Source organism: Bactrocera oleae, chromosome 4 (assembly GCF_042242935.1).
Source record: "Bactrocera oleae isolate idBacOlea1 chromosome 4, idBacOlea1, whole genome shotgun sequence".
In the NCBI taxonomy this organism is placed as follows: Eukaryota; Metazoa; Arthropoda; class Insecta; order Diptera; family Tephritidae; genus Bactrocera; species Bactrocera oleae.
In genome coordinates this window covers 23,521,450-23,544,381 of record NC_091538.1, presented here as the reverse complement: position 1 = coordinate 23,544,381, position 22,932 = coordinate 23,521,450, and the positions used below count along the sequence as shown (strand labels likewise).

Sequence of the window (22,932 nt, the reverse complement as noted above, 5' to 3'; positions counted from 1 at the left end):
GTTTGTCGACGTATATGAACAAATTGGTAGGGGTGGATCTGCCACCAGTAAAGCCATGTTGTTTGGTTGTTATGATGTTTTCAAATGCCTGACGTATCTGTGGAAGCATTAACCTCTCAAATAGTTTTGCAAGTGTAGACTGTATGCAGATAGGACGGTAGTTGGTAACCAAGGTCTCGGGCCCCTTTTTATGAATCGGTGAGATGTATGACAGTTTCCAGTTTCCATATAAGCAATATATTTCAAGAAAATGGTTTTGCAATAATATTTTTTCATATTTTGTTTTTAAAATTTTTTTTATTATATTAATTTTAATAACTAAGGGTGTGTGCTCCCTTTCATTGCTTTTGCACAAAAGCTTCATATAATTTACTATTCTAAATTGTCAACTATTTTAGAAAACTAACTGTTACTCTTTGGTTAACAGCGTCCTTTTCATTGGCTATTTGTTTGGTTAGCCAACTGTTTCTGAAAACAGTTTGTTTTGTTATTGCTATGGTTACCTATAAGTTACGGAAAACTAGTTCATAAGTTATTTGTTTTGTTAACCATTGGTTATAGACAACTGGTTCATCGGTTCCCTCCTCACTTTCTATGGGTTATTTGTTTTCTTATTAATTGGTTACCTGTTTGCTTATAAATAAAACAATTAAAATTCTCATAATTTTTTTTTTTAATTTATATGTTTATACATTTTAGTTCTATTTTTCTTTTCTGCTTTTACAAACTTTTAGTAATTATTTTGGTTTAGCTTTTAATTTTTAGCATGTATACATACATACATTATACATATCTATATAACAAAGTAAATTTTCAGTCTTACAATAAGTTTTCTGGCTAACATATATATGGTTTAAAGGTAGTTAATATTGATTGTTAAACTTTTATAGTTTACAATAATAGTTACATTAATTTACTAATTGTTAATATTCGCATATTAGGTACATACATGTACCTTAATTAAATAATATTATTTTAAATTAATCAATTTAGTACTTAATCGGTAACTTAATTTTTATAATTTATAAACTAAAATGATGATATTGAAGTCCAGCTTGGGAATTTTGCATCGAAATTTGCAAATATCTAAAATGAATACAAAATAATTAAAAATTATTTTTATTTATATTTGTTAAAGTAAAGTATCTACATAATATTTTTCAAATAAATGCATGCAATTTTGTACATAATTCATATAAAAAGTTAAGGGTTACAATATATTTAACATCGTACTTAACAGAGATATGTTATCTACGGTGGTGACCTTATCTACACAAGAATATTAAATAAATGCCTTATATAAGTTTCCTTAAAAGGAAATAATAATTCTTATAAGAAAATATAAAGGATGTACAAAGAAAAGTTCGATTAAATTTTGATATTGAACCATAATTGAATTTCGTACAACAAAGAAAGGTGTGTGCGACGTAATATTGTGAGGTGCAATAATAAAAAGCATAACAAACATTATATCTTTTTTTCCTGTATCGTGTACTTACAAAATGCCACCCAAAAAAGTAAATACAACACAACAGATTTGTGGTTATTGCTCAGACATAATCCGGGATAAAACGCAGCCAAGTATTCAATATGCGGCTTGTCGACGTTGGTTTCACTCAAAGTGCACCAACCTTTCATCCGATGAGTTTAAATCCATCGCCAACAGCATTAAGAAAAAAGAAACAGTTTGGAGTCCTAAGAATCGTTAAAAGAAATTTTCGTTCACTCAACGAGCAAGAAGAAAGTATCTTACGTCCACCTGTGCTACCAGAACGTCAGAGGTCTGCGTACAAAAACTCTCAACATTTCAAACAGCATTAGCGGCTAACCAGTACGACGTTGTATGTATATCGGAATCCTGGCTTCACTCCCTACACTAACACGACAATCGATAAAGTTGAAAAGGTGCAGCGTAAATTCTGTCGCTGACCTCTGCTTTTTCTACAAATTAGTCAATAACATCACTGATGCTCATGAGATCCTAAACAGTTTTGAACTCGCCCCTGCTGGTCTTACCCTGAGGCGAAATAGATTACTAAAAACATCGAAATCCAAGAAAAATTATGTTATCATGGTTCTCAGAATAGACTGGCTAAATTAGTAAATTCACTTCAAGGTGAAATTGATTTCTATGGAGGAACATACGCTGCTTTTACCGAAAACACCAAGAGACACCTGCTCGTCTGAATTACATCTAAATCAAGTCTGAATTACATATTAACTTACAATTATTTGAATATTTTCCAGATATTACACTAATATACCCTAGCTACTTTTGTATAATACTTGAATTCTTTATTATATCTATGTATATTGCCGATTGGCGTTTAAATAAATAAATAAATAAATAATTTAATTACTTGTATTCAGTTATCTGTCATTACCTCACACAAGGCCAAAGGACACAGTATTCATTTTCTTCTCACCCGATTTACACCCAGCCTCTATGCCCAACGCTTTGAATATTTCAATTTGATACGCAGCGACCATGGCGAAATGCGTGTTGGATTGAAATCGGACATCTTAAACGTAAACATTTTCGAATTCTTGATCCTCAGTTAGCGCTGACGTTTTGGTTTCCGGGTGATATTAATGTTTGCCTTTAGACGGCGCATACCCAAAGTTACGTTATTTGACGACACACCAACAAAATAGAAAATGTCGAGTGTCATTTAAAATTACTTAACAAATACAAGTTAGCACCAAATAGGCTATCCCTCCCCTAATAACACTCCCTTAACTAATAACACCAAATTCTCAAATTAAACATAAAGTGCAATAGGACTCTTCACCACAAGGACATATTGCACGCGAAATTGAAAAGTGCTGACCAAAAACTTGTTTCCTGTGGGAACGGAATGTCAACCGTTTCTCATAAATAACAGCGGCAGCACTGCTTTAGTAGTTTATTGTTAAGTAAAAATAGAATTAAGTTCAGTTGTAATTAATCTACCACTCAATAAAGGAGCTATGCTCGACTAAAAATATTTATTTTTAGCGCTCGAGCAATGTTTTAAGCGGATAGCATAAAAAAATAAGACGCGTAACGGAAAAGTGTAACATAAGTGTACCATAGATAGTGCAAAACCATACGTCTAAAAACCCACGCAAAAACATAACGGAAAACCCGGGAGTGTCTAAAAAACACGCGCAAATTAAAAGTATCATAAGTAGTACGAAAAATAGCAACAATAAGTCGGCTCTTTTCCACAAGAAGAGAGGCATCAAGGAGTGAAAGAGTGCATCTTAGTACCGGAAGGACAGAGGAAAGCGCCACGGTCACCGGCCATGAAGCGCAAGCTGATTTTAATGTAAGACATAAGTTAAGCCATTAAAAAGTAATAATTAAGAATACATATAATATTAAGTATTTTACGAAAAAAAAGTATATTTAAAAAATTTTGAAAAGAAATTAATTTAAATTAAGAGAAATACTAAAATATAAAAATTCTTAAAAAAAAACCAAAAGGAATAACATTTTTGAGAAATATTTAAAATAAACTAATTCTGATTTTATAAACAAAGGCTTGTACAGTCTATACTATTGGAAAAAAAAACATCTATAACAAAAAAATAACTGCGATTAACTAAAAGCGGAACCCTCCAGAGATAAATAAAATAAAACATAATTTAATCCTTTTTAAATAATAATCCAAATCAAAACATTATAGATCTGACAATAAATGAACGATTTGGATATGACATGAGTGAAATGGACAAAATTACTGACATTGTACGTTCATTAAGAGAGTTTTCATGGAACGATTCAGAATTCAGTTCCTGGAAAAAAAGCGTAGAACGTATCCTTAGGATATATGAACCTACGAAGGGAACACCCAGATATTTTGGTATACTAAATGTTATTAGAAACAAGATAATAGGGGAATCAGACATAGCACTAGAATCGTACAATACACCTGTAGACTGGACGGAAATATCTCGTTTCCTAACAAGCCACTATGCTGACAAACGAGACATAGGTACATAAAAATACCAAATGACCTGTCTTGTACAAGGTAGATTATTCATCAATGTATTCTACCAAAATGTATATTCGCATGTATCCATAATTCTTAACAAGATAGGATGCATGGAGGTAGGAGAAGAAGCAGTCCATATACTGACGAAAAACTATCGTGCTAGATACCTTTATTAGAGGACTCTCAGGAGATATCACCAGACTTCTTGGAATTAGAAAACCAAAAAGTCTTCCCGAAGCCCTACATCTTTGTTTAAAACTCGAAAATCAGAGTTTCAGAGCGCAATATCCAATAATCAAAAATACAATTTACCACCACCCTCTCGACAACAACAATATCCACAACAACAATTCGTTCAATCAAAATATTTCTAACCACAATGTACCCAAAAAACAAATCAAAAATTTCTACCAACAACAACGAAGATCCCCTCCTCCAAGACCACCAAAACCTCCTCAGCCAATGGATGTAGATGTTAGTTTGAGAACGAACGCTATAAACTATACAAACCCACCACGACCTCAAGATTTCGGCAAAATACCATATCAGACATCTATAATTAACCACCCACCACCGAAAATTCAAAGAAACTTCCATGTAAACTCAGGACTCGAACCGAACAATGAACACAATTATCAATACGACAATGACTGCCAAAATAGTGACTACAATTACAATCCTTCCAATACAACGCATAGGTATGAGAATGAACCATTCCTAGATCTGACAGATGTACATTTTTGCCTTATTTCATATGCAAAACGAAGAGCGCAAAAATTTTAAAAATATTAGTAGACACAGGCTCCAATAAAAATTATATAAATTTTTAAGCAAATTCTGTTGGTAAAATAAAAATTACACATCAGACTTTTCTAAATTTATTTAATATAGAAGAATACATATTAAAATTCCTCTTATTACCAGCTTTTTCAACCTTTCATGCAATACGTGGAAATGATGGTCTAAAAGAATTATCAGCAGTAATACATACAAGAGAAAATTTTATGATTGTAGCAAATAGACGTAAAACTCAACTCCACCAATATAAAGCTCAAGACGTTAATTCAATCCAAATTCGTGATGAGCATATGAATGCTTCAGAAAAGAACGAAATTAAACAACTTATACAAAAACACAAAAACTTGTTTTCAGAACCCAACAAAAAATTAACTTATACAACAAAAGTAGTAGCAGAAATCAGAAAAAATTCAGACACACCTATTTATTCAAAATATTACCCATATCCTATTAGTTTAAAACAAGAAGTAGAAAAACAAATAAATAAATTACTAGATGACGAAATTATTAGGAAATCCAGATCCCCATACAACTCACCCATATGGGTGGTACCCAAAAGAGACGACGCATCAGGCGAAAAGAAATTCAGCCTGGTTATTGATTACAGAAAACTAAATACTGTTACTATTGCAGACAGATATCCAATACCAGAGATAAATAAAGTACTATCACAATTAGGATAAAACCGAATATTTTTAGTAATCGATTTAAAAAGCGGTTTCCATCAATTTCCTCTTAAGGGATCTGACGTAGAGAAAACAGCTTTTTCAGTGAACAACAGAAAGTATGAGTTCACAAGAATACCATTCGGATTGAAGAATGCCCCATCCATATTTCAAAGGACATTAGACGTGTATTTAGACAACATATTAGAAAATTATGTTATAATTAAACATGTTATGACGACATAATAATATTTAGCAAAGACGCAAAATCACACTCAGAACATATTGACAGAATTTTCGATACACTCCGTAAAGCTAATATGAAAGTTCAAGCTGACAAATGCGAGTTCTATAAATACCATTATAATTCTGCTGGAATTTCCACAAACCAATCTAAAGTAAAAATTATTGCAGATTTTCCATACCCCAAAACACTTAAAGACCTTAGATAATTTTTAGGACTTTCAGCATACTATAGGCGCTTAATAAAAGATTACGCAAAGTTAGCTAAACAACTCACAACTCTACTTCGTGGCAAACAAGATAGAATGTGAAAAAATATTTCCAAAAATATTCAAATCCAATTAACGGACGAAGCAAAAGTATAAAATCCACATTGTCGTCGAAAGACGCCATCTTACAATATCCTGATTATAGAAAAGAGTTCGATTTAACCACAGACGCTTCCAAATACGCAATAGGCGCTGTCCTGGAACAGAATGGAATGGAGAATTTGTATCTAGAACATTAAGTAGAACTGAAGAAAGATATGCAGTCAATGAAAAAGAAATGCCTGCCATTATTTGGGCATTAAATACATTTAGAAACTATCTCTATGGAACTCCGAAAGTGATAATCCATACAGATCACCAACCTCTCACTTAAATAGTAATTCTAAATTAAAATGATGGAAAGCCACACTCGAAGAGTATAACTATGAATTGAAATATAAACCTGGAAAATCCAACATAGTAGCAGATTCACTCTCTAGACAATGTCAAATAAACTAATCAGTAGCCACAAACTCAGATGACAGCTCATCTCATAATCTAATTCCCTCAGTAGAAGCCCCAATAAATGTTTTCAAAAACCAAATCTTCCTATTAATAGGACAAGAAAATAGCTATCAATTTAAATTACCCTTCCCAACATATAATAATCAAACCAAATTACTCAACAGAAGACTTATAAGCAATTTTGAAAATATTCCAATTCCAAAATAACCAGGACAAATAGTTCATATAAATATATACATAGCCGACAAAAATTTAATAATAGCGGCAGTTGACAAATTTTCCAAATACGCACAAGCAAAATTAATAGAATCAAGATCTTCAGAAGATATACGAGAACCACTTAGGCAAATCATTTTCAATTTTGGAGTACCGCAGAATATTATAATAGACAACGAAAAATCTTTACACGCCAACTCAATAATTTGTATGTTAAAAGACCAACTTAGGCTTAATATACAAGTACATAGAATACCTCCACACACCAACACAGCTAATGGACAAGTTAAACGTTTCCACTCCACTTTATCAGAAATAATAAGATGTTTAAAATCAGAGAACATAGAAAGATCCTTTCCAGAACTTTTAGATAGAGCAGTTTACGAATTACGAAGAATATATACCAACTCTGAGCAATATGAAAAAGCAAGACAGAGACTGAGACAGAAACAGGAAATGTCTTCACAATTAAAACAGAAAACCATTTAAAAACTATAACATTGGACAAACAATTTATATCAAAATTAATAAAAGATGCGGCAATAAACTGACTTCAAAATATAAAAAAGAATTAGTAAAAAAAAATCATAACTCCACATTTACAACACAATCCGGCAAAATAGTCCACAAAAGTCTTATAAAAGGATAAAATTAAAAAAAAGATATTTATAAATAAAAATTTTTTTTTTTTTGAAAATAAAACCCTTATCATTTCCTTTTTAGATTTTTTGCTGCGATAACAACGGTAAATGTGAAAATTCTATATTACAGTTCTTTCCAATTAATGACAATGGACATCGGACCAGCAAAATTACAAATTTTATTTTATTTTAAAATTATTCATATTATAGAGACAGAACAGTACGAAAATATAATTGGTACTCTTTAAACAATAGTAATGGAAAAATTAATGGCACACCCTCTTGATCCTATTCTATCATCGCTGCTAAACCAATCCCAAACCTACTAAAATTCAATTAAAATAAATAAAAAACTACAAAAAGATCACTAGATTTTATAGGTACCGCGTGGAAATGGATAGCAACAAGTTATTATAAATAAATTAATGAATAACAAAATAAATGTATTAATTAATATAACAAAAACAATTGAAGAAGACAAAAAGGTCGAATATGACTTAGTTTTAACCATCAAATTCAAATTATAAATTATAAAAAAAGAATTAATCAATACATTAAATCAGTAAATTAATTTATATTATGAGATAAACAAATGATATAACAAAAAAATTTATAGAAAATAAAAATATACACTTTTTTAATATAGATTAAGCATTAGAATTCGCTGAAGTCAAGAACGAAAATTGTTTAATTTATATAATAAGTTTATCGACAAGGGAAATTTTAAGCGATTTAATATTTTTAAATCAATTTAATGATTTAATAAAAATTAATAATCAAAGTTTAGAGAGTAAATGGCACATATTTAATAAAATATCAAAATGCTAACATAGAAATAGATGGAATATTGTACAACTCAAATAAAATAAATAAACAGAAAAAAGCCATTACCAGCCACCTCAATATACAAATATAATAATTTAGAAGAAATATTCAATAAAAAAAAAGTTGAAACAAACGAAACTATTCATTTGAATCTATTAAAAAATAATAATGTATTTTTCTCAATATACCTATATAATATATTTGTCAAGATTAGTTAGCACCAAAAAAGCTATCCCTCCCTAATAACACCAAATTCTCAAATAAAACATAAAGTGCAATATAACTCTTCACCTGAAAGCCATATTGCACGCGCTATTGACAAGTGCTGACCAAACACTTGTTTTCTGTAGGAACGGAATGTCAACCGTTTCCCGTAAACTGCCGCTGTTTTTTAGTTAAGTAAAAATAGAATAAGGTTCAGTTGTAATTAATCTACCACCCAATAAAGGAGATATTCGCGACTAAAAATATATTTTTATATCTTTTTCTGTGGTTTTAATCAAAAAAAACCTAACTTACACAAGGTATATGAATAAGTATTTAATTTAAGCATTGCTTAGCCACGCTTACCTGTATAGCACCCAAACTCTGCGAGACTGTGGAGCTTATTGATGTGGACAATTTTTCGCACATTCCAAATCTTGCGATGCAAATAGAAAGGCAATACAACCTAGAGGAGGCAAGAAAATGAAAGTAGCGACAGCGACACAGTTGATCCCTCTAGATTTGCAGCTCAGGAGGAGCAATGACAGTTTTCTTCCGTTCTCTGCAATTATATTTAATCAGTTCTTTAGAAACAATAGAAAATTCTTACCTTCTTTATTAACGCCTTTTGATGCTGTAAAACAAAATAAAATAACATTATATTTTAAAAGCAAATCAGCAAATGGCATATCTTTACATGCAATTTTTCGCAATGCTGCAAATTTTCTGTAATAATGGAAGTTTTGGTTATACAAAGAAAACAAAAACCGCAATGGTAACCTTATTGATCGGTTGCGTGTCGCATTTTTCTATGTATAAAATAAAATAAATTATGTTTACAATATAAACATGTGTACTTAATTTTACAATTTATTTATAAAAAGAACTTATCTCAAAATCCAAATTTTTAGTAAAATGGTACTTTTTCGATTATTTCTTTTTTTTGAAATATATAATATTCGTCTTTCCTATTTTGGCACATTTATATTACAATATGTTTAGAATGTCGATAGTTTTTCTCTTTCTAACATAAGGTTTATCCCATTCAATTGGAAATTGCAGAAAATGTAATTGTCGGGTGAACATCTGGAAATGCTTAAATGTGTATGTTCAATCTGTTACCTCCGTCATGGATAATGTAGTAGTGAATTTGTTATCTCCGTCTTGTAGGCTACATTTGTCAAATTAATGCAAATTTACGAAAATACTTTCCTTTGTTAATAACATTGTTGATTTATTGTACTTGAAGTGATTATTTATGGATTTATTACTGATATTGCCTTCTTCTATGATACTTGCATTTTATATAAGTATGTATGTATGTACATACTTGTAGTTATAATTATATCTTATATGAAGACTTGAATGAATCTTTTTAGTATATGTTTTGTCTTCATCCGATAATTATATCTGAATACGAACCTTGCTGCTTCAGTGAGACTTGTAACATATCCAAACATTGATCAATATAAATGATTTTTAAAATAGAATAAAGCTAACTCCTGCATTTTTATTACATCTTTATTTTTAGAACTAGCTTTTCTACATGATTTCCTTCAAATAGAATATATATAAAATACTAACAGATCACTCCATTTACCATCCTACTAGGGGAAAGAGGACCTCATTATAAAAAAATTGTATATTCAATTCCGCACACGACCGCTTCGTAGTGAACCAACTGTCCGAGTGTGTCGCGCTGCACTTTATTTCATTACATTGACTCCCCTCCCGTGGCTCAATGACGCCTACATCGCATATCATATTGCAGTCTAGCCGAGCGGGTCGGCGCTCACCACTCGAATTTTTTCTAATACTCAAATTTTTTAATTCGTGATATCTTTCGAACGGATATCGAATAATTCAAAAAGTTATATAAAGGTATTGAATCAGTCTTGAATATGAAGTACAGCAGTATTCCGAAATAATGAACACATTAATTGTCAGGCCAATTCGAATATCGAATTTTTCGTTGATTCAAGTAAAAGAAAAAAAAAAACGCTTATGCATGTTACCTTAAAGGAAGTAATGTTTTTAAAAAGAAAATTCATGAGATGAAAAAATTGTATATCAGGTACAAATTTCTATACCTATTTAAAAATTTGATTAATCGTTGTTTGCCTCGTTAAAATACCAATATTACATTTGATGGTTTCTTCCTGAGATTCAGTGAATAAAATAAATTGTATGAAAAATGACATTGTTCTGCTTTGCTCACTGGATACATTGTTTATACATTTTTCTGCACTTTCATGTTTAATTTTTAGGTATATGTTTGTAATTTTGTCATTCCTTTCCACTTTATCATCACCCTCATCGGAATCCTGTATAAAATTTTGTTCAACCCTGACTGAGAATTAAAGCCGCTAATGTTAAATAAAAATATTTGTTTGAAAAGATCTGAGCATATAATTTAACTTTATTTACATTTGGAAAAACCGAATTGAATAATTTAACTTCATTCCTCATTGTCAAAGTATAATATCTTCATCTTGCCTTAGGAAAATCATCCTCTCAACAGAATTACCCTGCTTTTACACATAGCTGAAAAGGAAAGAAATGCAAAACATAAAGAAACCTTAATATAGTTATTGCTTCTTATGAATTTTTAAATGTCTTTTCATTTTTGTATTCTGTTTTCACCACTGTTTCATATATTTATGTATATTAAACTCCTTCTACATACATATGTCTTCTTCATGTTGTTCGTTATTAAAGGTACTCAATGTAAAAAATTTGTCTGTTCGTTATAAGCGGTTTTCGTTTAAACGAATATTCGTTATTTCGGGATACTACTGTAATTAATTTTGATAAGGATTAGTACTAAGGTACAATAAAAGAGCATTTACAGAGGCGGCATTTTAATTATTATTTTTAAATAAAAGAACACTTATTGCGATGTAACTATAAATATAATATTAGACATATGCTGTCGCAACACAACGTTCATAGAATACAATGTTACGATAACCTTCACGTCATTTAAATATAGTCTTACGAATACATAGGGTGAATTTGAAAAACAAAAAAAAAATGTATGTCACTATTTTTTTATTTTTGCGTTTTTGTTCAAATAATTATTTGATAAACATTCGAGATCTAAAAACCCAAAGTTTAATTCTGTCACTGCTTTCTATGGAATTAACTTCTTCCAAATGTTTTTGATATTAAAACCGTTTGCTCTTTTATGTTTTTAAATATTTGTTCACATTGGGACATCACCTCTATTATTATTTCAGTTGGAGGTTATGTAAGTCACATCCGTTATAAAATTGGTAAATTGATCGTGACGGGTGCGCATGGTATGTAAGAAACGAACCTAAAATCGATTTCTTAAAATTTTTTTGGGGAAATTTAGTATACCATCCCACGATTTCAAGGTTAAGAGGGGTATGGTTAGATAGAGAAGATTTTCCAGATAAAAAGTATATATATTTTAGCCGCCGGAAACTTATAGTTTTCGAGATTTTTGCATTTGATGTTGAAAATTTCACAAATTTTATTTAACAATTTCTCGATTTATAGTTAATTTTTATTTTGCGAAAATTTTAGTATATCGTCCCAGGCATTCGGGGATAAAATGTGTATGGGCGGATAAAGGAGATCCTCTAGATCAAGAATATATATAGATATAGCCGCGGGAAACTTATAGTTTTCGAGATATTTACATTTAAAGTTGAAAATTTCAACTATTTAAAGTACGCATTTTTTCGATTTCAAATGAATTATACACTTGTATTTTCCACTTTTATATCCACTAACACTTCACTAACTCGTTTGTTCACATTTATTTTACATTATATAGTGCAAAAATAGTTTAATTCAATAATTAAATTATTGTTAAATTCTATTAATTCTGACAATAACAAAAGGGTTGCAAAATGTCAAATAACCAGTGTTACCTTATCGACATCTTTTGTAATTGAACTGAAAGAAATTAAAACAGATAATACCCCAAATATAGGAATCCAAAACCTAGAGAAATAAACTATTACAGAGCATTGATGTTAAGTATTACGTTATACCCTCTATGAAAATATTACTTTTTCTTGTAGAACTTCTTTTTGCGTTGGCGGCCTTCGGCCGCGCTTCAAAAACAATAACCTTGGTCGGTCCAACACCGGGATGTAACAAGATCTTTTCGCGTAGAACTCCTTTCCTTCTCCTTTGGCCGCGCTTCAAAAAAATAACCCTGGTCGATTCAACACCGGGGTGTATCAAGGTTTTTTTGCGCAGAAATTCTTTTTGCTTTGTTTCCTGTATCTAGGGTATAATCTCTCTGTTTATTTTATTTTTCTTCGTTTACAAAATATACTAGTATGGCAACACTGGGGTTTTGACATTCACAACCATTTTGTTATTGTCAAAATTAATAAAATTGAAGAATGATTTAAATATTAAAATAAAGCTATTTTTGCAGCATCTAATATACAAAAAATTTCTAAAAACGAATTAGTCAAGTGTTAGTGGATATAAAAGTGAAAAATATAAGTGTAAAATTCATTTTAAACCGCAAAAATACGTACTTTAAATAGTTGAAATTTTCAACTTTAAACGTAAATATCTCGAAAACTATAAGTTTCCCGCGGCTATATCTATACATATTCTTGATCTGGAGGATCTCCTCTATTCGCCCATACCTATTTTATCGCCGAAAGCCTGGGACGGTATACTAAAGCCGATCCTTTATTTTATATTATATTATGCACTTATTATACACTAACACTTTACTACATTGTTGCTACATATTTATTTATTCTTGATCTGGATTATCTCCTCTATTCAACCATACCTCTTTTAACCCTGAAATCGTGGGATGGTATACTAACGCCGATCCAAATATCATTAGGCAATTAGAGTTGCTATCTGTATAAATTTTTTAAAATTTGAATTCAAATTTAAAAATTCTTGAACTACCATATAAACAAATTTTAAATGCAAAACCATTTCAAGACATTTTTGATATAAATTCTTATTAATTTCTTACAAGAACATGCCTATTTAATAACTTTTATAACTGATATTTTGGGATATTTTAATAATAAAATAACACAAACATATTTAAGAGACTCTTCTCGACCATCCTGACCAACAGGAATTCAAATATCTTCTCCGTTCGTATCTTTAGGGTCACAAAGAAGCGGCTTAAACCGATTGCAGCATTGTTACATCCGACAATACATCCATACATAGTTATTAGCAAATATGTATGACTTCATTTCATCTAGGTATACTATTACGAAAACTCCAAGTGGAAGTTCCTGAAGAATAGAGTACTGACAACGAATTATTGGATATCGAATTCGACTGTCTAGAGCATTTGGTGGGATACATTTGTAAAAAATTAAAAACTGAATTGGTTGAGTGTGAGAATGATCAGAAGTATACAAGGGTTAATCATGTAAGCGAGGACAAGTTGGTGAATCCAACTAAAATAATAATAGAGGTGATGTCCCATTGTGAAAAAATATTTAAAAATATATATATTAATATTAGTTTTCTAGAAAGCAGTGACAAAATTAAACGTTGGTTTTAGTACTCGAATGTATTCAGATAATTGAACAAAAATGCAAACATAGAAAACAACTCTAAAAACTATATTATTTTGTTCAAATTCGTCCCACTGTGAGTATGACGATATTGGTTAAATGACGTGCAGGTTTTCTTAACCTTGTATTCTATGAACTTTGATAATTATGTGTTCTGCAAAGTCGTAGTACCAATTTTTCTCTATAATCAATAGTATACGCTATGTAAGGAATTTTTTAGGTAATTTTTTTACATCTTGGGTTACATTATACTGGTCATCACGAAAATTGTTGGTTTTTGACCATGAGTTTAACTTAAAATTTTCTGGTTAAATAAGTAAATATATATGATAAAGGCTTTTTAAGCAGTTATAGGGATTTGACCATTTTAACCGAACATACTCTCGCAAAATCAAATGGTATACTCGTTTAAGATTTCTTTGTGGATTGACCGATGTAAATAATATCAGGATTTTCGAACATTCGTCTGACTTTACTCCATATGATAGGTGATGGTATGTGAGATACCTTAATGAAACAGTGGGAGCATTTTATTAGTCTGTTCCATGTACTACTTATAATACATCTCGTATGTCGGTCAGTGAGTATTAAAATTTATTTTATATATAAAATTGCTTCAAAATATGTTCTCTATGCTCGAGTATAGCTGAGCAATGTAAAAATTAATATATTTCTCTATCCCCAATATATTATATATATGATTTCCGTCTTTCCTCTTGACTTTAAACCGTTCCGATTGATCAAAATGTGATATTTTAATGTAATTAAGTGGATAAGTTTTCTTAAAAATTATGTGGTTTGACGCTGAATTAGAATGAAAATAGTATATACCTTGACCTAAACCTCACACCTTCATATTCCGATTCTCTGGTTGACGTTTTCCACACAAGCTTATAATATAAAATTTAGCCACTTTGGTCGAGTTAAGTTTATGGCCTTTAATATAAGTCAAGAAGATACCAAATTTGATTGTAATTTAATCACGATTTCATTTAATAATGGATGTTTAATTCTTTCTCAACATTGTCACACCTGAAGGAATGTCCTGGCCTTTGATTCTTGCGAATTACAAGAGTATAAAATTCTTGGTTCCGCCCTAGTACCCATTATCGGGTATATATTGACCCTAGCTCCAACATACTTTATGTAAAACATTCAAACTTCCGTTTGGCTTTATATAAACATAAAATATTAGATATACAACAGTTTAATGCCGAAAATGTGTGAAATCGATCCACGAATTTCCCCAGCATACATGTACTACTTATGGTAAATCTTATGGTATAATTTATTTCGTTAATTTTATAATTTAATGAAATTAAATGGCCAGTTTTTCTTAAAAATAATGTGGTTTATTGCTGCATATGAATGAAATTGGTCTAGACCTTTGTTTAAACCTTATAACCCTAATATACTGATTTCCGCTCCTTTCGTACAACATCAACTTCATATACCCCACATATTAAATCTAACCCCTTTGGTTCAGTTTATATCACATATACCATATTTGAGTTAAATAGCTTCTTTATAAAAGTTAACATTTCGGAGAAAAAAATAGCATTGACACTAAATAAATCTATGATCAATAACATAAGTTAGTAAGATACCAAATAATAATCGAATAATAAATGTTGAATTCTTTCGCAACATTTTTATACTTTCCCAACATATTGCAACAGAGTATTCTTTTGTTCACCAAACGGTTGTTTGCATCACCTAAACCTAATCGAGATAGATATAGATTTCTATTACAAATATTCCTTCTAATATTTGGTGATAATCAGTGGATAAGTATATTTTCTCAGCCATCATGTTGAACTAATAACAAAATATACCAGACAACAATGTAAAAAAAGTTTCTTAGAGTGCTGGACTTTGTATCGAGCAAAAATATCTTCTAGAAAAAATCGCGTGAGATAAATATTAGCAGTGTAGTATCAAAAGGGCTAAAGATCCTTTTTATGTGGTAATAATAGGTGCGTTCTAAAGTAAACAGTGGCGCCATCTTTATGTCGACTAGTGCTATCCTTTACCGACTTCCAGTAAAAATTTCATGATATTTCATCTGTTGGAAGTGAAGTTATTGTGTTTTTAAAGTCATTGTCATCGGTGCGAAAATGAGCTTCGAACAAAGAGCCAACATTAAATTTTGTTTTAAAATTGGTAAACGTTTTACCGAAACGTTTCAATTGCGTAAACAAGTTTATGGCGATGATTGCCTATCCCATAGCAAAGTGCACGAGTGGTTTCAACGTTTTCAAAGTGGTCGTGAGGACATAAAAAAAACGGGGGCCGAAACCCAAAAAATCGCGCCTGGAAAAGTCAAAAGTGAAGACAATGCTGATTTGTTTTTATGATTCCAAGGGTATTGTCGACAAAGAATTTGTTCCACCCGGCCAAAACGTTAATGCGTTTTGAAGCATTTGGTGCGCCGTATTCGACGTGTTCGGTCCGAATATCGCGAAGATGGGAGTTGGCGTCTGTTGCACGATAATGCGCCGTCTCATTGATCGACGCTTGTGGCCGATTATTTGACCAAAAATCAGTTATATAATGTTTAAACGATTGTTATATACAGTGGCAAGCAAAACCCTATTATATACAGTGGCGAGCAAACACATATACAATACATATGTGCACCAGTATACCATAGTACCTATACACCGAACAGGAAAGGAGTCATAGCAAGGACTTACAAGGAATTACAGTGAAAGAGAGCAGCACCTAGGATTCAACTTTTCAGACCCGGACGGACGGAATTATATAAGTATTTTATATAATAAGCCATTTATTATTTATTAATTATGACTAGATTAAGTAGAAAATCTGTATTACTAAGTCGTCTTCAGAATAGAAGACGTATGAGAGTTCTTCGTACAAACTCTTTATATAGAGATAGTGAGCAGTCACAAGATACTGTAAGTCACGCTAATCGTAGTTTAGATTCCGATGTACGTCTGTCCGAATGTACGTCTGTCTGTATAACCAAGCGGGAAAATCTCGAGGTACAGTCCTTTGAACAAAATTTAAATACTGTTCAACATAGGGCAAGACGTCTAAATCCCCAAATCCGCTCTGAAGAGCAAATAAGAAATACTCGATGTCATAGATCTCGGCGCGAAGACCCCGAGGTTCGATTTGTTGAGCAAGTTGTAAATACTGTTCAACATAGAACAAGGCGGAAAGATCCACAAGTTCGCTCTGAAGAGCAAATAAAAGATACTCGAGGTCATAGATCTCGGCGTGAAGACCCCGAGGTTCGATCTGTTGAGCAAGTTGCAAATACTGTTCAACATAGAAGAAGGCAGCAAGATCCACAAATTCGCTATGAAGAGCAAATAAGAAATACTCGAGGTCATAGATCTCGGCGCGAAGACCCCGAGGTTCGATCTGTTGATAAATGAGAAATACTGTTCAACATAGAACAAGACGGCAAGATCCACAAATTCGCTCTGAAGAGCAAATAAGAAATACTCGAGGTCGTAGGTCTCGTCGAGAAAATCCCGAGGTACGTTATGATAAGCAAAGTAGGAAAACTAGGGATCATAGAGAATTTCCCGCAAGAAATCCTGAGTATAGGAATGTAGAGCGCATACACAATAAAATGAAAAGAGAACATGTAAGAAGAAATCCTGAAATAAGGAGAGAGGAGCGTGATAGAGAAACACAACGTCGGCAGGTTAGTAGGAGGGGTATGAGGGAAGAAATTTTGAATCAGAGACGTCTTAGACAAAGTCAAGTTCGCCTTTGTGTTATAGAAAATGATTATAGTGGCAATTTGACAGATTTCAAAAACATTTATTTCCATTTGGAACAATATACGTTGGGCAGAAACGTACATGCTCTGAAACATATAGCAAGATAACACGTTCTGAAATTCGGCGTTTTGACAGAAGAACGTGTACCATTCCAAAATTGTTCTATGATTACAAAAAATTAGAACTGCTACAAATTAAGAATAGTACATCCATTTGCCTTAGAAAGTTTTCAGATCTCAACCGAGTTACGGTCCAAAAACTTTGTTCAAAACTTGATTCAACACGATGATGGTTACAAGGTTTTGAAAGGCGTTAGATCCTCTCCTGCGCACTGGGAAGCTGAGAAGAAAAAGGAAATCGCTATTATTCGCAAATTTGGGCTTCCAACCTTCTTTATCACTTTATTGGCTGCAGAATCTCAGTGGGTTGAGCTTTTGGACATCCTCTCTAAAACTGTTGATTCTAAAGATATTTCAGAAGAGGAAGCCAACAATTTAACAACCCAAGATAGATATCGCTTAATTCGGTCAGACGCGGTTACTTGTGCTAGATATTTTGACTACCACTATCGACAAATTCTTAAGTTTTTTAAAGATAATGCCGGCATTGTTGGAGAGCATTTTGTCACAAATTTCTACTGGAGAGTGGATTTTCAAGAGAGAGGTTCCCCGCATGTACATGGCATGTATTGGCTTAATAATGCTCCCAGGATCAACCATCAAGATCCTCAGACATTCACTGATGTCATTAGTTTTATTGACAATTATATTTCTACAGATGGTTCGGTTAGTCATTTAGAAAATTATTTGGGTTATCAAAAGCATAACCACAGTCGGTCTTGTACTAGGGAAATAAGAGGACAACAGTTTAGTCGTTTTGGTATACCATATCCACCAATGCCTTCAACGCAAATACTGTTACCTCTTATAGAAACAAGTTAAAACTCAGAAAGACACAAGGAAAACTTTTTCAAAATTTAAAACCTTTTAAATTCAAATATGACTACAGAAGACATTTCTAATTTAAGAGATTTTGAACATTTTCTGTCTGATAGTAGAAAAAATATGTCTTTTGATGACTATTTGTTAGCCCTTAGATCAAGTTTAACAAAACCCAAAATTTTTCTAAAAAGAAAATTACAGGATCGTTTATAAACTTATTATTATTAAATAATTAATTATATTAACAAGTCTAACAGGGGAGTTTCTAGGCTCTTAAATGAAGCTATATCAGAGGTAAATGCTGGAAATTATACTGTTAAGCAAAAGTTTAAATATACAGGTCACAAATTTATATCAGGCACAGAAATATCTGCACAAGAAGCAGTATATTGCTGCATTGGGCTCCATCTTTCGGAAGCAAGTAATGCAGAAATATTTATAAATACCTCTCGACCTGAGGAACGTGTTCGAATGGTGAAACCTAGAGCAGAACTTCAGACCTTCCTTCAGGTTCGACTGAAATATTCGTAGCCCGTATTTTAGAGCGTTATGTTCAAAGATCCGATCACTTAGAAACTCTTTGTTTAGCTGATTTTGCTTCAAGGTATAGATATTTTAAATCTAGTAGAAGAGCACAAGACAGTGATCATGAAGAAGAAGAGAGGGAAGACGATAATTTACCAGAAAGCGGGGTTGTCATGCCTCTTAAAGACGGTAGCGGTTTTCTGAAGAAACGTACCAAACCTTGTATTATTCGGTATAGAAGGTTTAACCCAGATTTGGCCAGAGTTGTGTATTTCCGCGAAATGGTAATGCTTTACTATCCATAGTGGAATGAACAGCAAGATCTGAATGTAAACGATAATGAGCAGACTTGCATAACACATCGTATTCTAATTGAAGAAAATCAAAGAAAATATGATGCTTTTGAGCAAAGAGAACTTGAAAATGTTCTAGAAAGTCTTCATAATGAAATATACTTAGAGGAAGGTGCTCAAAATGAACTACCTATTGTGAAAAATGAGTTCAGAGTGTTGGCACTTCCAGAAATAAACCCAAATATAAATTTTCTGGATTTGCATGGTGAAGATTCAACAGATAATGGCACTGAATCTGATTGCAATATTAGACTTATTAAACTACCCCATTTAATTCCAGTTGAGGAATTATTTTCTTTAGTTCAAAGTCTAAATACTAAGCAAAGAACCTATTTGACACATTTGATGCACCAGCTAAAAACAAATCGCCCATTTTATGAGCTCATTGACGGTGATACAGGTGTAGGAAAGAGTCGTTTGATATCTGCAATATATCAAGCTCTTAATCATCGTTACAATTTTACACCTGGATCCAATCCAAGTACCTTAAAAGTTCTTCTTTGCACACCTACGGGTAAAGCAGCATTCGGAATAGGCACTTAGCAATGAGCAGTTAATTCATTGTATTCCAGACTTATCGATTTAAAATTAACATAATTAATGAAATATCGATGGTAGGTGCTCGTATGTTTAGCTCTGTTGATGCGAAATTAAAACACATTTTCAAAACAGACAGCCCCTTCGGTGGTATACCGATCATCGTGTTTGGTGATTTGAAGCAACTCTCACCTGTTGCAAAAAGGTGGATATTCTCTCCTAATCCCACTGATGCATACAGCACTTTAGTTGGTTCCCCTTTGTGGGAGTTATTTAAATACTTTGAATTAACAGAAATAATGAGACAACGGTTGGATCAGGCCTTTGTAATTGCATTAAACCATATGGCATCTGGTACTATGACAAATGAGGACATATCACTCATTGAAACTCAAGTAGTTAATTTCGATTAAGTTCCCGATGATGCCATACATTTATTTTGGTAAAATGAAGATACAAATAATTTTAATGCCTTTAAGCTCAGTCGAATCCCGACTGAAGCTATCCTTTCAACTGCAGAAGACTCAGTTAAAGGAATTGATAATGAGAATATTTTGGAAAGAGTTAAACTTTTGTGGATTAAATTTTTGGAATCTTCTGTTGGTTTGATAGCACGGTCAAAAAAACCTCATCCTCTAGAAAGTTCTTGGACACCAATTGATAAAGTTCTAAAATCTTTTCAATATAAAAGAAATGAACAAATTTCAATTGAAAGAAATCAGTTTCCAGTTGTTCTGGCTGAGGGAATAACTATTCATAAAAGTCAGGGTGCCACATATAATAAAGTTATAGTTCATACTCGACCCAGAATGCCTAGAGCTTCAATATATGTCGCTTGCAGTCGAGCTACTACTGCAGAAGGTCTATTCATCATAGGAAATTTTATTCCTCCTAACAAATTTTCTGAATCGCATCCTGTATATAGGGAACTGAGGGAATTGAACACAAATAAAGCTCTGAAAACATGTTTCAGTTTTATGAATTCCTGAACATCAGGACATCAAATTTTCATGCTCACATTAATGATATAAAAAGCGACTGTTTGATGCTATCTTCAGATATTTTATGTTTTGTAGAAACTTGGATTTATCCTTGCGAATGTTTTGATATACCAGTATTTATTCCAATTAACGAGCAGAGGAAAGATAGGACGGAAACAAGCAACAGAACTAAACGGGGCATTATAATATATGCAAAGCATATTATTGCTAGCTGTAAATAAAATTTATTCAGGCCGCAAAGTTTTAGAAGCGGTTTTGTTTAAATGTTTCAGTATTAATATTCTGGTTCTATACAGATATTCAGGTTTTTCTATCAGACATTTAATTGTAGAACTTCAGGAAGTCCTTACTTCTGAGTTATGCAATCAAAATGTGCTAATTGTTGGAGATTTCAACATCTGTTTAATGTCTACAGGGAATTCAATAGGAAATCTGCTCCAAGAAAAAAACTTTAGTTCTCTGCTTGGTGTAGAATATTCAACTACACCTGCCGGTACACAAATTGATTGGGAATTTTCAAACATGGATCCTTCCCATGTTAATGCAATTACTTTTGAGACAGTACACAGCTATCATGACAGTATTTGTGTCTCTATTTCCAATTAAAGTTTTCAGACTTATTGCAATAGTTCTTCATTTTTTTTTTCAAATATAAATTAAGAAATGGTATAGCAATTTTGACAGTAGTTTTTAAGGAAATTTTAAGAAAAATATGTAAATAATCTAATTAAGAAAATTTAAATTATATGTATAATTTGTTACTATATAAGACATTATTGTATAAATATATGATAGAAATTAAATAGTATAAGGAGAAAAGAAATATAATTTGGTTATATGTATAGGAATCTATACAAAAATTTATGTTTAATATTGTAAATATTATATACAAATTAGTATAATAATATAATTTTTAAAGTTGTTTATATTTATTATTTTTAAGCTAAACATGTATAATAATATCGATAAAATAAATAAAAAATGTTATTCATTGTCAAAAAACGATATATTTTCATACTCCTCAATACAGTTGTAATTCATTCTATATAAAATAAATTATAGCCGTATACAACAAAACACAAGAACGATTGCTCTATTTATTAAAATATATAAAGAAATCTCAAACGAGTATACCATTTGACTATACGAGGGTATAAAATGTTCGGTTGCATCCGAACTTAGCCTTTCCTTACTTTTTATACTCTCGCATCCTGTTAACGGTTGTTTCTATCACCTAAAACTAATCGAGTTAGATATACGGTTATATGTATATATATAAATGATCAGGATGAAGAGACGAGTTGAAATCCGGGTGACTGTCTGTCCGTCCGTCCGTCTGTCCGTTTGTCCGTTTGTGCAAGCTGTAACTTGAGTAAAAATTGAGATATCTTTATGAAACTTGGTACACATGTTTCTTGATACCGTAAGACGGTTGGTGTTGCAGATGGGCGTAATCGGACCACAACCACATACAAGATACAAGACTCTTATTTGGTATACAGGATCACACTAGAGAGGGGCATCTGCAGTTTAAATTTTTGTTTAAAGTGGGCGTGGTCCCGCCCCATAATAGGTTTAATGTGCATATCTCCTATACCACGGAAGTCATAATAAAAAAAAATTTCACTGAGAACAAATGTTTTTAGCATCTCTATCGACGGAGTGAAAACGGTGCTGTTAGAAACTGCTAAAAGCGCGATAAATCAAGCACTAAACAAGCCAGAGATATTAAATTTTTATTTATGGGATGGTATGAGATGACTTTATACTGACATATCTTGGGATCTGCTTAACCGATTTCAACCAAATTCGGTACATAATATTGTTCTCATATTTCTATATTATAGTACGAAAATGGGCGAAATCGGATTACAACCACGCCTATTTCCCATATAACAGCATTTTAAATTCCATCTTTTCACT

General features: G+C 31.9%; 1 long non-coding RNA gene and 1 pseudogene across 3 annotated transcripts; both read right to left on the bottom strand.

Moving 5' to 3' along the window:
• Nucleotides 1-22,932, bottom strand: part of LOC138856927 (uncharacterized protein PF3D7_1120000-like) — a 191,756-nt pseudogene that overhangs the window by 80,358 nt on the left and 88,466 nt on the right.
• LOC106625410 (uncharacterized) lies at nucleotides 850-10,882 on the bottom strand. 3 transcript variants are annotated; one of them, XR_011396148.1, is made up of 6 exons: nucleotides 10,773-10,882; nucleotides 9,233-10,711; nucleotides 9,043-9,154; nucleotides 8,956-8,979; nucleotides 8,712-8,907; nucleotides 850-1,086 (listed from the first exon to the last, which is right to left on the bottom strand). It is a non-coding gene; the product is annotated as an uncharacterized lncRNA (long non-coding RNA). The 3 variants fall into 3 exon arrangements; XR_011396149.1 differs by having other exon boundaries at nucleotides 9,213-10,711; nucleotides 10,773-10,877; XR_011396147.1 differs by lacking the exons at nucleotides 9,233-10,711; nucleotides 10,773-10,882 and having other exon boundaries at nucleotides 9,043-9,201.